Source organism: Carettochelys insculpta, unplaced genomic scaffold (genome assembly GCF_033958435.1).
Source record: "Carettochelys insculpta isolate YL-2023 unplaced genomic scaffold, ASM3395843v1 scaffold_0035, whole genome shotgun sequence".
Classification (NCBI taxonomy): domain Eukaryota; kingdom Metazoa; phylum Chordata; order Testudines; family Carettochelyidae; genus Carettochelys; species Carettochelys insculpta.
This window is the reverse complement of record NW_027439072.1, coordinates 702108-716988: the sequence shown is the minus strand read 5'-3', so window position 1 is coordinate 716988 and position 14881 is coordinate 702108. Positions and strand designations below refer to the sequence as shown.

General features: G+C 52.5%; 1 non-coding gene across 1 annotated transcript; it reads right to left on the bottom strand.

Annotated features, from left to right (window-relative positions):
* Positions 1 to 13858: 13858 nt before the first annotated feature.
* TRNAI-AAU (transfer RNA isoleucine (anticodon AAU)) lies at positions 13859 to 13932 on the bottom strand. Its single transcript has one exon. It is a non-coding gene; the product is annotated as a tRNA-Ile (tRNA).
* Positions 13933 to 14881: the final 949 nt, after the last annotated feature.

The following is a 14881-nucleotide window of genomic DNA, read 5'->3' as shown; positions in this document are numbered from 1 at the left end:
AACTGTGTCTGGGCACATTCTGATGGGAACCCTGACAGAAATCTGGGCTGGGCGTGTGACCCTGCAGGCTGCGTTCTGCTGGAATCCAACTGAACTTGCTCAAACTTGAGAAATTTTACAGGTGTCCCGTATTCAGCAAATGGAAATATGGTCATTCTAAGGAAAGTGCTGCCTTGGATTTTGGAAAAGACCCCTTGCCGAGAACCCGACCTTGCCTCGTGCAACAGTGTAAGATCTTCTCCAGCTCTAGCAGGACTGGGTACAGGCACCTGACTGATCGTCATCACCTCTACAAATGCACATCTACATCCTTAGCCATTCAGAGGCTTGCCCTCTACTTTGGTGCCAAAATTAACAAGCCATAGAACTCTACAGCAAAATCCTGACCTCCAACCACACGCTGCTCCAGTCTTTCACCCACTCCCATTTTCTTCCTCCTCTTCATACAGCACCACTGACAGCTGTGGAATGGGGATCATGATTGCAGTGACTCCTCGCTCAGGGGATGATCAGTACAAGGGTGTTGCCCTCCTGCACAGTAAGGCAGCCAACACTTGAATGGTTCTGCACCAAAATTTTAGTAACTAGCAACCAAACCAACCCACCTGCTCAACAAGACAGGAGGGGTAACTTAGAGACAAATAAGGTCTGGCTTATTCCTTCTATTCCTTTCTAGTCACCTGATCGCAGCAGAGTTATTTCCCTGCAGATATCCTTACACTAACTAACTAACTAATCAGGGTGAAGGTCATGCATCACAACACAGCTGTGTTTTGCACACCCCGCTGCCTTGGGACACACAAGAAAATTCATGCCACTCAGGGGAGGGACAGTTGAAGGGAAGTCCAGCTTGGCCAAGGGCTCAACTTGATCCTGTCTCTGGGCCCCTGGGATGCTCCCAGAGCCAGCTCCCTCACGTCACTCTGCTTCCCCCCCCGCCCCGGCAGGCCCCAGTGATGGTGGAGGCGAGTGTCAGAGGGATGCTGCACGTGCTCTCCACACTCTGCAAGAAGGACAATGGAGGCTTTGTGAACTGGGAAGGGAAATTTCTTCCCTGGTGAGATGTTCCCAGCCCTCCGCCAAGATCCCTGCTGTCAGCTGTACCTCTGGCCTCAATAAACCCACTGAGCTAACACAGGAGCCCTGATTGAGCCTGGCCTGGTCTGTCCTGTCCTGGAAGCCACCGGCTGTGCCTGGGTGGAGCTGCCACGTGACCATTGGTTCCTCCCTCCACAGCGAAAGATCAGAGTTGGTCTGTGAGGCAGGAGCTTTGGGTGGCCAGCTGGGAGGGGGTGGCTGAGAGTGAGGAAAACACCCAGGACCTCACTGCTGCAGGGAAGAGGCCCAGGGAGAGCTCACAGGTAATGACACCCCTTCTCCCACACTTGTGCAGTATATTGAATTAGCCACCCTGAGTTATACAGGCCAATGCTACCTAACCTGGGCCAAGAAGCCCCTGACCTAGAGGCAGCCCAGGGGGCACAGGGAGAGGGAAGCCAGGAGCCTCTGGATACACTGGGTGTCTCTCTTCATCAGTCTGTCATACAGGAGGATTGTCTGGGCACAGCTGAGAAAGCCAAACCAGGGCAAATTGCTAACTCAGTGTATCCAGGTGTGGACCAGGGTGTGCCCCAACTGGGGTGGAGCAGGCCACAAGACCTCTCCAACTCTCAGCCCTGCCTTGATCTGGGCAGGCAGCAGTCCCCAAAGGGCCCAGTCCTCCTTAACTGGGCTGCAGGTGGGCAGAATATGGGCCCTGGCCCTGAGGCAGGATTGTCCACATCTCACATAGGCAGTCAAGGTGTGAGCCCCAGCCCTAGGTAAGGTCTGGGCCGCAGTTCATTAGTCAGGCTCAGCCCCTCCAGCAGGGCAGGGCACACACAGTCTGTGTAGCAGCCCTGGCTCTGGGGCAGGGCTGGGCTGCCTTCAATCAGGCTCAGCACCTTGTTAGCAGCTTGTGTGTAGCCACGGCTAACCTGCCATTCCTTTGAAGTAGCCCAGGCACTTTGAAGTACCAGCGGGTTAGTCACTGCTAGAGACAAGCTGGCACTTCCAAGTTTACAGCTTCAAAGTTGCCCGGGGGGGGGGCGGGGGGGAGAGAATTAGCTTAATGAAGTTCTGCATTTGCATCACAGCACTTCGTTAGTAATCTCCCAACACCCGATTTCCCATGCTCCCTTCCAAGATGGGAGCATGGTACGTAGGGTGTAGGGAGATTATTAAGGAAGTGCTGTGCTGCATAGGCAGCGCTTCATTAAGCTAATTCCCCCCGCCCCCCCCAGCAACTCTTTAGTGTCGGCTTGTGTGTAGGTACGGGCAGGTGAGCAGCAGTGTAATGGACTCTCGCAGCAGTGGGCAGAGGACTAGATTCAATGACCTCCTGAGGTCCCTTCCAGTTCTATGACATGTGAATCCTCATATATATATATATATATATATATATAAACTCTGTAGTGTCAACACACCTGAAATAATCCCACACTATGACTGGTTGTAATAAGGAATTTGCCTTTACACATTGCCAGCTCACCACCGCTGTTGTTCCCCAGGGCAGAGGTTTTCCAGGTTTGTCTGCACTACAGAGATATTTCAGAACAGCTTATTTCAGAATTATTCCTCCCAGATAAGCCATTTGATAATAATGCTTTCACGCGACAAGGAAGCCCCAGAATAAACAAAACCTATTGGAAAACAGCACGTCCCCACACAAGAGAGCCTAGTTCAGATTAGAGCCCTTGAAGCACACGGGCGCTATGGCGATACAGCAGCATTATTTCGGAATAAACTATTCTTTGAAAGAGCCCCAGTTACCTGTCCATACAGCCCCCATTCTCTCTCTTGGAATAGGCACTATTTCTAGTAGAATGAGTTTTAAAGACCTCAAAAAGGCCATCCACTATTTCTAAATTAGTTCAGTAACCTGCCTGGCTGTCTCAGGCTGTGTCTACACTAGCTCCCAGTGCAAAGTACGGGCAGGTGAGCCACAGCTACACACAAGCCTGCTCACCTGCCCGTACGACACACAAGCCACACACTACACACAAACAACACACACAAGCCACACACAGTGTCGCAAGCGAGTGTAGCCTGCTCACCTGCCCGTACTTTGCACTGCCTGGGGAACTCCAAAGTCCCTTGAGTCAACAAAGTTTGGAGGAGTTTAAAACTTTGGAGTTGCCGGGGGCGGGGGAGAATTAGCTGAATGAGGTGCTGCGTATGCAGCACAGCACTTCATTGATGACGTCCTCACGCCCTGCTCACCAGCCTCCCTTTGAAGGAGGGCAGTGGTGTAGACAGACCCATTTGCCCCAGACTCCTAAATGGCTCCCCTCAAGGACTGAGCTCACCCCCCCGGGTTGAACAGGCCAATGCTCAAAGCACTGAGCTCGCCGGCCTGCAGAGCAGGACCTCCCAAGGGGCCTTTTTGGAAACGAGCAACAGGCAGCTGCAGGGCCCCTGGCCACTGAATGAGATTTCCTCCCCTCCGCCACCAGCCTGGCCTCCCCTTTCAGACTCTCTCACCCATCCCCCACTGCTCTGAGCCCAGCTGGGGATTCCCGCAGCCCCGGCTGCCCCTTGCCAGCTGTCCTGGGCCCCAAAGTGGGTCCCTCAGATCCTGACTCTCCCACCCCTCCCCAGAGCCCTGATCCCCTTGTCCCCTCAGACCCTGCCAACCCCCCCACTGCCCTTTTCCCCTCCTCCCTCAGCCACAAGTCCTGCCCGGGTTCCCCTTCACACCTGCCACCCGTCCCCCCTGGCACCCGGCCTCCCCCTCCCTCTGCACTGTTTGTCACCCACTGAGGTCTTGGGCCCTGCCACAGGCTGTGTCAGAACAGAGACAGCCCGTGGGTGCAGCCCCTGCCTGGGGGGATCCTGCGGCTCTGTCTTCACGTGCCGCTGCTTCCAGAAGTGGCGTAATAATGAGCTGTCCAGGAGATGCGAATGGGGCATGGATGGAAATGTTCTGTTCCTCATTAGCAGATGGGCGCATTATGTGGAGTCCAGAAGAAGCTCTTCCAGACTCCAGAACACATGTTCAGACGCGCGGCCCACGGGGATCTTACAGAAGGAAACGCTCCCTCCAGAAGCCCCTTCTGCCTCAGTTTTAATTTCCTTTTTTATTCTTTAATTTTTAGTCACTTCATTTTTTAATTCCTCATGAGGCCGTTCAGTATTTTCACATCATTGATGCATTTGGGGACAAAATTCTTTGCAACAAGATTCCAACATTTTATCTCCTCCTCAAACTGCCATACCAAAGCTAATTATTTTCTCCAGGTCAGACTGGGTGAGGTCTCAGGGGGTGGCCAAGCTATTTTGTAGCATCACAAAACAAGCAGTTCTGTAGCACCTGAAAGACGAACACACTCCTGTATGAGGGAAAGAGCTAACTGGTAGTTTCATTCATGGTCCCAGTTAGATTATTGCTTGGTAAGAGGGCTGATAATAGGAAGATGGGTCCTCGAGCCCAAAGGCGTGTGGCCACCACCAGAAGAACTGTGGGACATGCAGCAGAGCCAAGGGATGGGAGGGAAGCTGGAACATGCATGGAATCAACTGTGACCTTCCCTTTCCTTTCAGAGATGGGGGTTCGTGATGTCCTCATGCCACAATGCCTGGCTGTGTGTTTTCTTTTAACCATTCTCAGTTCTCCATATTGCCTTTCACGCATTGCTGCTCAGCAAACTTTCTCTGCTATTAATCTCTGTGCCTATATATGCTGTATGGTACTTCTATCTTTCCCAAATCCCATGTGCTTGTCTGCTAGATGTTCCTTTAGCGGTGATCTCAATCTCTCCATCAGTATCATCATCAGCACCTTGCCTTGATGACTCATTAGTGCAATCGTTCTGTGCACTTCCTTTCTTCTGGACTGTCACTACCACGGACCTTGTCCATTCCTTAGTGGCCTTTCCTTCTTTCCTTGCGATGCTACAGAGTTGGTGTATTTCCTGAATCATACTTTCTCTGTTGTATTTGATCATCTCTCCCATGAGCTTATCATTTGCAGGGCTCTTGTTTTTCTTTTGTCGTCTCACTGCTCTTTCTACTTCCTCCTTCGAAATACCAGATGAAACTCTGCTATCTGCACACACCTGACCCCTGCCAGCCCCAACTCCTGGTCCTGCCCAGGTTTGATGGTGTTTGGATCTTGTAATGCATGGGAGCAAGCTGAGCTTGTTCTGGTGCAGTCACATGGACCAGGCAGGTGAAGAGTGGTGAAGGACTGAGCCCAGCAGCTCCAGCACCCTGAGCTCATGAATCTCACACTAACCAGGAGGAAGTGTGGGGAAGTCCTTGGCAAGGTGAAGTCAGGTTCAGCTGGTGTGTGGGGCTGTTTGGTTTTACTTTTGTCTAAAATTGTTAGAAGTGAAGTTTGCTGTTTGTCAGAAGCCGGGTTTGTTTTGCAAGGCCAAGTGCTGCTCAGGGAGCAGGAAGTCTTGAGTTGAACTCCCTGATGTCCCCTCCCAAAGCGTGTGTTTGTTGCTCTCCCTGACTTTATGTTGCCTACATTTTTCTTACACACAGTGTGGTTTGTGAACTGTCCCGAATGTGTAGTTGCTTTCTTGCTTCAAAGCTGTGAGGAGAGCTTGGAAATGACCTTGGAAAGGTGAAGTTAGGTGGAGTGTTTATCAGAGCACTGGGGCTTTATTGAAACCTGATTCTGTGGAAAGCCCAGGGCTACTTTTACAAGAAGGGCTTGTTGGTCTAGGGGTATGATTCTCCTTTAGGGTGGGAGAGGTCTTGGGTTCAAATCCCAGACAAGTCCTCTTTCTGCCATTGTCTGAGAGCTGACCCAGACAGCTCAGGGGCTCCTCTCCTCTGACATGATTTTCCTCTGTTCATTTGCTCAGAGTAATGGAACAGCCACTTGCTAATGGATGGCTCAGCTCAAGTATCACCTCTGTCAAGATATGGTCCTGCCAGTGATTCCACCTCTCCTGTTCACTGTGGCAGCCCCTCTTGCTGAGAGAAGCTGCAACTGTCCAGCTTCTGACTCTCCCTCTTGTCTGGATGACTTGGCTGTTCTCCCTTCTGAGCTACAGTCCTTCATTTCTCTGGCACTCCCAGTCACCCAGACAATCCTCTCATTCCCTGCCACAAGCCTCATCTTTGCCCTCAGTGGCGTTGGTGGAACCCAGGTGCTCCCTCCCTCTGGTTGCAGCCCAGCAGGGACCCTACACTGAGCACTTCTGGGCTTTTTCCTCCCACTTCTCCCTGCTCCTTCCCTGGACTGCTTCCTAGAACTCCCACTTCACTGCTCTGTACTGGCTATGAACCCTCAGCCATTCCAGTGTAAGCAACGTGCCAGCAGGAACTCAGTGCTGCTGAAGGCTGGGAGGCATGTGTCTCCCAGAGATCATTTGCATGAGAGTGCAAAGGGGTGCATATGTGATACCTTGCAAACAAAGCCTGATGGGTAGCAAGGAAGCAATGAGCATTGTCTATTTTAAACACATTGTTGTAAAATCACAATTTATGCTCACACTCAGCATAAGAATTGTGAAATCTCACCAATGCTCCAAGTCATTGTGGGGGAAAGGGCAGTCATCCTAAATGCACAAGACATGAATTGCCCAGGGCTCCCCTACTTTAAAGCATTGTAGAACAAAAGGTAGAGAAGTAGGGTTGGAGCTAGTTATCTGAATGTTTTTGTCATATTGTTCTCAACGTGTTTTTTTTTTACTTTTCCCCAGCTGATAAAGTTAATCATGAAAACTAGTGTTTTAGTGGTAGCTAAGATCACCAAGAGCTGCTATCATAGGTCTTTGTCTCAGGAGAACACCCCAGCAAACACATAGAGAAGCAGTAGGTTATTAGCACCAGCAGTGGATCGGTGGGGCAGCGGAGAGGGAACAAACTGAATGCTGGAGCAGTGCAAAGGTGGCATTGGCTCAGGTTCAATGAGGGAATGCATCAGTGTGATGTGTGGAGTCTGCTTAAAATACAGACTTGATGGGTCACTTTTCAACCTTTGTCATCTGAATGCTAAAACCAAGATGCTTGAGAGGCGTGTCATGGAAGCCCTTTTGGCTGGCGACTGTGCACTTTTGGCACACAAGGAATCTGATCTCCAGCTCATCATCAACAAGGTTCCTGATGCCGCTTGCCTCTTTGGTTTGTCCATCACCCTAGGAAAGACTGAGGTACTGTTTCAACCTGCTCAAGGAACTGTGGGTCTTCCCTGCTTCAAACTTTATTTCAGGAAGAGAGTTAAAAACAGTCGAGGAGGTCAAGTACCTTGGCACTGTGATAGCCAATGACGGCTCCCTCGTCAAATAAATAAAAGCCAGAATACCTGGGCATTAGGATGTCTTTGAGGAGGCTTTTCTACAGAGCTTAAGAAAGACTCAGTACCTGTAGTTTTACAGCCCTTCCACTTGGAGTTTTGCTGAAGTCTGGGATTGAGCCAGGGACCTTTACATCTTAAGTCTAATGCTGTCTTTACTGAGCGACTTCAACAGCTACTTGAGTGCTTCTGAGGACACCCGTTCTCAGCTGGGGATGGTTTTGTCAGCCATCCCAAGCAAGAAATAAGTTATGGCAAGTGGCCATGTCTGCTTCCCTCAGCTTGACTCACTTCATTGTCCTTTCTGACTTGTCCACATTGTCCCAGTGGTCACAGAGGACTGCAGCACATTGATGGTGGGGAAGCAGCTGGGATGTGACATGACACCCTAGAGGCAAAAGGATCCGACTGCCTCCTTCTCACAGGATCCTGGTGTGACCTGCTGTTGGCCAAGCTTTTGGGGAGGGGAAGGAGATAGGCAGGGCTACTCTTGTGTGAAAGGGCAAAGAGGTACAAAGATGAAGCGGGTGTTTGCCCACGAAAGTTTATGCCGCACAATATCTCTCAGTCTGTCAGCTGCTTCAGAACTTCTTGTTGTTTTACTGAAACAAAGCACCCCCGAGATGATCCTTTGAAGAAGTGACCTGTAGGAAAGAAGGACCCTATTCTGCCCCTGCCTGAGGGACGTTGGGGGAGGATGAGATTTCACCTTCCCTCTGGGAAATCAAACAATCAGCTGGTTTGATCTTCTGAAACTGGAGGTCACTGCCCAATTCTCATCCTGTTTCCTTCACCTCTTTTGGCCTCCCTGACTTTTGCAGTCAGGTAACTAAAAGCAGGGAATCACCTAAAAATTGGATTCACCCCATCACTTTAGCACTGTGAACACCATGTTCAAAGCAGCTGAGCTCGCTAGCTGCCTCACAAGGAGGAGTTTTGTAAAGGAGCAAGCGGCAGCTGCAGGGATATTTTGGTCTCTGGAATGAGATTGCTGCCGCTCCCCAATGCTCTGAATCCCATCCAGGCATCCCGTCAGAGTGTCCCCCACCATCTGAACACCCAAATGGCATCTCCTCAGACTCTGTCACCCATTACCCACTGCTCTGAGCCACTGCCCGGAGACCTCTCAGACCTTGTAGCCAGACAGAGTCTCCCCCTTAGAAGCCAGCTTGCTCGTTGCCCCCCCCCCCCCCACCGAGAAGCACACAGGGCACGGAAATGGCTGCTGACAGCACAGTCTTTGATGCCCTCACTGAGGCCCAGATATGCTAACTTATCGTGACCCTGAGAAGCAGAAAGTACAGCTAGAAGGCTAACAGGCCAGACTGTCAACATGAGGGGGGGGGGACCCTCAGAAATCACCACAGCTGGCATTGATCAATATGATGCACACACACAATCACCCAGAAGGGGACGTGCCCCGCCCGCACAAAAGAATGTCCTCTACTCCTAAATTGCTTATCTCTTGTCTTACAAGTGCAAACTAAGTAGAAATGCCCTTGTAACAAACTGGAGTCACAAAGACAGACCAGTATGATCTGGCACCATAGATAAGAAAGAGAATACGTAACCCAGAAGGGGTATAAAAGATGGGTCCAGCAGAACTCTAACTTTGAGTGCATCTCCACCAACTACCTGCTGGTCGGGTCAGGTGATTGCCTCCCGAGGTCCACAACTGGGGACGCCCAACCTCGTATTCGTCTTTCCGCGGAATTGAGTGACCGATCCGGCTTGGCTACGCTGGTATTGAGAGACGCTGAGAGGGTAAGATACACCCATGCTAGATCTCTGACTTTTTTTTTGTGCACAGCTAAAGAATTAGAGCTCTGTAACTAGTGTCAAGATATCATTGTGTTAGATGGTAACAGATATCTTTGTATTGGATTGTAACGTAACTTGTCAACACCTGTACTTTGCTAGCATATAAGAAGTAAACAATAGGCACGCTTATAACTGTAGCTTAAATAAACTTGTAACTAGTTAAGATCCAAGCCTAACCATTTTGTTAACCCTTTTGTCACTGCAACACAGCCGGCACAACAAAAAGAACTTTAACCGTTTGGTTACTACAGCCTGGCCGTGGGTGAGTGTGCTAGGAGCTGCCTGCTCTAACAGTAAAAAACTGGGTTGCTTAGGACCCAGGGGAGTACCTCACCGCACATTACCTGGCCGCCGGCTAACAGACCTGGATGCCCCCATCATGCTGTTCTGCTGGATACCCCTCAGACCCTGCCACATCTCAACCACCCACACGACCCTGGGCCAGACCTCACTATCCCCTCAGATCCTGCCACCTCTTTTCCACTGCCCTGGGCCCTGGCTGGGTGCCCCTCAGATGCTGCCGCTCCTCCTCACTGCCTTGATCCCTGAGCAGATATCACCACAGACTCTTAACCACACGGCTCAGCAATGGGACCCCCCCCCCCAACTCTGCCCATATGCTGGGAGCCAAGTTTGCTGTTGGAAGTCTGTGTTTCCGTGATGGTAACCCTGGGCCCTGTGATTATTTCCAGTTTATCTGGTCTTGCAAAAGCATTGGCGTCCTGGCTGAGTAGATAAAACTGTGGGTAACACATCCTATTGGATTTCTTTTCTCAAGTTCCAGGGAGTCTCCTTCTTGAGAGCTCTGCCCTGGAGGCTGGAGAGAGAATTCAGGATGAGGAATGTGAGCACGAGGAGGAGCCTTTTTCGCGTCTTCTCCTTTCCCACCACTAACTGCGCTGGATGGCAGACGTCTGTGTGGGGAAGGTCAGAGTCTGATCCAGGTGGTGCTGGGCGAAACCAAGGCAGGGAAAACACTCGGTTAAGGTTCTGCAGTCCCCAAAGATACTAAATAGCGGATGTGAATGAGGGTCCTCTTTCCAGCTCCCTTGGCCTAGTGCTGTTCAGTGCAACTGTCTGTGAGCCACTAATGTCCCTTCCTCTGGAGAGGAGCAAACAGGCCCAAACAGAACACACACCACACAAAACTCTCTTCAAAAGTGCAGTGTAGCTGTGTATGAAAAGGAAACGTGTTCTACTGACTGCACTGGCTGCACGCTGAGGTAAATTGTGTCAGACTTAATTTGTTGGACCTACATTGCTCTAGGTGCATGAATTGTTAGGAGAGCTAACAGCACCGGTGAGTGGCAAGACCAACGTTTTCAAATACAGCGTCTGCACACAGGAAGCCTATTTCAAATGCAGCCATTAGATGCACTACAGTGGGTTGCTTTGTGTAGATGCTGGGATAGTTATTTTGAAATAAATTTGCGGTGCAGAACCCCCTTATGAACCCAGGGCTGTGAAAGGTTCAGCAGCAGCTCCTCAGAAGACACCCAGAACTGCAGGTTAGGTTGTCACTCATCAGCACCCCAGTGAAGGGGCATTAGGAAGGGTAATAGAGTGAAGGGAATAAAGGGCAGAGACCCTGCCAGCAAAGCAGAGTGAAGCCTCCTGAGAAAGACTCTGGTATGGTCTCCAGAAGCCACTCAACTTCCTTCATGTCTCTGGACATTGCTGCCTATAGCAGTCCAGCAAAGGGTAACAGAGCAAAACCCTGCACTTGTCTTCTGGCTAGCAAGGGCTCACACCCTAGGTGTTGTGAGAACCATGCGCCACCCACCTAAACTATCCAAGCTACAGAGAAACAGCTCAGAACAGGCAGCTGCTGTATGGCTCCTGGAGTGAGACGGCTCTCCCGCCCTCCCTCTTCAGCACCCCAACCAGGCATCCACTCAGCCCCTCCCCCACCACCCTGAACCCCAACCTGGCATCTCCCACTCAGACTGCGTCTCCCATTCCCCACTGCCCTGAACCCTGGCTAGGAATTCCCTCAGACCCTGCTGCCCCGCTCTGTCTGAGCTAGTCCCCTGCCGGTGTCCCCTCAGACCCTGCTTATTCCCTTCCTCCGCTGCCCTGAGCACGACATTAACACGGCCCGTGTTCCCTGGCAGAGGGGTAACACCATCACCACCTGCTGCAATGTGCTTCCTTTGGAGGGACCCCAGTCTGCTGCCTGCTCCTGAGCTCAGCTGCTCCCAGCTCACCCAGAGCACATGGCCTTGGAGCAGCAGCTGCCCTGGCTGCTCTCCTACCACAGACACAGAGCCCACAGGAGTCACCCCAACTCCAGAACCTTCTGCCTGCTAAACCTGCCCACCAAAAGTGATGCAGACACAACTCCCCCCCCCGTCCCCTCCAGGGGTGTCTCCGTGTCAGGTGCATGGGTCACATGTGCATCACCATGTTCTCTCACTTGTTTCTTTGCTGGTGCCTGGCAGCCTGGCTTTGCAGTGCCTGGTGCCCTCTGAACAGCTGCTGCTGGCTGGCTCACCTCCCTGGAGCCAGAGTTCTGCTCAGCTACAAGGACAGTGTCACCAGATCACACCAGCCTGAGGCCTCTCAGGATCTCTGGGCACACTGCCAAGTTCCAGAGCACCAGCTGATTGCCCCAACCCCTCCAGCCAGCTCAGCCAAAGACCTGGATCCAGCAGGCATGAGTCACCTCGCTGTCTCTCACGCATGGGATGAGAGAGGGAAGCAGCACAGACTGCTTGCCAAGGCAGCGCCAGCAGGTGCCTCTGACCTTGAACTTGGGCTGCAAGAAACAGAGTCCTGAATGGTGGCCTGCACCCCTCCCCAGTTGCTTCTTACACCTTTGAACAGGCTGGCATTGAACGCTGGGCACCTCTCACCCTCAGCTGGCAGCAGCACTCTGCCCTCATCGCTTCTCTGCAGCTGCTCTTTCTCCCACAGCTCCTTTTCTCCATCCTGGGCTTCCTGAGCACGTGGCCCCACGGCACTTCCCCGAGTCAGAGACTGAGCTGTCCAGGCTCCTTCCTGTGGAGATGAGATGAGAATCATAGAATCCTAGAGCTTGGAGGGACTTCAGGAGGTCATCCAGTCCAGCTCCCAGCCTAAAGCAGGACCAACCCCAACTAAATCATCCCAGCCAGGGCCTGTACAAGCCAGGACAAGAAAACTTCTTGGGATGAAGATTGCACCACCTGTCTAGGTAAAGCATTGCAGTGTTTCACCATCCTCCTGGTGAAATAAAAGCAGCACTACCCAAACACTGGACTATTACTGCTGTCTCTTGGATCTGAAACCAGGTTGCTATAGCCACAATGCAGAGTACAAACCCTTGTACGATCACAGCAAGCTAGAGAAGGCCGGTACTGTGCTTTTTTACTTTCTCGGGTTTCACCTGGCAGTCTGGGACCCAGCACATGGCCCCAGGCATGAGCAGGGTTCTTGGGTTCCTGATGCACAAGGCAAGGTGAATGCAGCTTTCCCAGCCTGGGACTCAAACCCTGAAACCTCCAAATAAGGTTCTAACTCTGAGAGAGCTGGGCAGGTTCCTGAAATAATTTAGAAATAGCAGACAGCTTTTTGCAGGGCTGTAAACTTCATTCTCCTCGGAAGAGTGCCAATTCCAAAACAGAGATTTTGGAATAGGGGCTGTAGAGTCAGGAAATTGGGGCTATTAAAAACTAAGTTATTCAAGATTATTGGATTCCAAAACAACGTTGCTGTGCAGTTATATCCCCGGCATGCCTCCAGGGTCTCTATTCACAGACAGGCTCTGTTGTGCATGGACGTGCCGTTGTGAAATATGTTTTGTTTATTCTGGGGCCTCCTTGTAGTGTGAAGGCGTTATTGTGAACTAGATTATTTTGGAGGAATAACTCTTCACCTCTCTGGTCAGTGCCTGTCAGCATCATGTAAGGAACGAGAATGTCCATTGTGGCCTATGGCAGCGGCACTGGGGAGGCTGGTGCCAGTACAGGAAGCTCCTGAGGAGTGGGAGGGGATCTGATTTGCTTGGCCTGTTCCCTCTGAGGCCACCTGTGCTCCTCCTCCCATTTCTCCTCTTTCTATCCCAGCTCTGCCTCTTCCCCTGAGCTCTGCCCCCAGCAGCCTGCTGCTCTCTCCTCTCCTCCCCACAGGCCTCTCCCCGTTCCCCAAGGACTGCCAGCCAACCCCACCTCTGCAGAGACCCACCCACCCACCCTGTCACCTGTACCTCTCTGCCCCTCTCCTGAGCTCCCATGGGCAAAGCTGCTCATCATGGACTTCCTCCAGGGCCTTCTCCTTGTGCTTCTGCACCTCACCTTCAAGGGCCCTTCCTGTGCCTTCCCCAGCCCTCTGCCCACCACAGCAGCTTTTGGGAGGACCTGAGTGAAGAAGCAGAACTCATGAGGGAAGAGGAGCAGGGCAGGCAGGGACTTTAGACTGGTGAGATATCTGGGCCTGTGGTGCTGCAATAGCAGGTGCTCTAGGAGGGAGCCTCTGAGGCCAGAAGGCCTGCCAGGGAGATGGGGAACACAGAAAGCCAAAGGAGCTGCTGTAGGGGCTGGTGCCCTTGGCAGAGGGCTCCTGCTGCTCCTTCCTGTTGGAGGTGTGTGTTGCAGAGCTGGGAATCTGGGGATCCTCACCTCCCCCAGGCCCACTCTGCAGCCCCTCCCTCAGCCTGGGGTGGTGACTCTGACTTGCTCCCTGCCAACCTCTCAGCCTGGTTCCTTCAGCTCTTTTGGCCTCCTGCCCAGAGCAGCAGCAAGAAGGAAAACAGAAAAGACCTGCCCATGGCCAGCATGGGGCTTGAACCCACGACCTTGGCGTTATTAGCACCACGCTCTGACCAACTGAGCTAGCTGGCCAGCTGCAAAAAGTCTCACACGGGGCCTTTTTGGAAAAGAGCAACAGGCAGCTGCAGGGCCACTGGACTGAGATTTCCTCCCCTCCCCCACCAGCCTGGCCTCCCCTTTCAGACTCTCTCACCCATCCCCCACTGCTCAGAGCCCAGCTTGGAGTTCCCCCAGCCCCGGCTGCCCCTTGCCAGCTGTCCTGGGCCCTGCAGTGGGTCCCTCACATCCTGTCTCTCCCACCCCTCCCCAGTGCCCTGATCCCCTTGTCCCCTCAGACCCTGCCGACCCCCCCACTGCCCTTTTCCCCTCCTCCCTCAGCCACAAGCCCTGCCCGGGTTCCCCTTCACGCCTGCCACCTCTCCCCCCTGACAGCCAAACTCCTCCTCCCTCTGCACTGCACAGTCACCAGCTGAAACCTTGGGCCCTACCCAGAAGCTGTGTCAGAACGTCTCCCACCTGCACAATTCATGTCCACTGCAGGGGTTTTGCTTCCCAGAAGGGTTAAGAAATGTTGGTGAGGAAGCAAAAGGAAGCTACAAGAGGGATCTCAGGTGTGTCAGGTCAGCACTGGGGACAGCTGGGGTGAGAGGTGAATTACCACTGGGGTGGGGGCAGAGCTGGGTGTGCCTGGGAGTGAGACACCCCCTGTCACGCACTAGTGTGTGCACATGGTGTGCAGGGACAGGGCTGTGGGATGTCTCTGCAGCGGCAGGTCGTGGGCAGGAGCTGCTCCCGCAGACAGGGCAGAACAGAGCTCCTGCCGACAGGGAATTGTGTCTGTGTTACAAACATGCTGGAGGAGCTGGCTGACACAGGCAGCCCCCAGAACCACAAAGCTGTGAGGCACAGACTCTCTTCTGGCAGCCACAGCAGCACCTTACCCACACCCATCACAACTGCCTTTTCCCGAGCTCCAGGCTGTGACTAGATTCTTTCCAACGCTCCTTTTCCATCAGCCTTT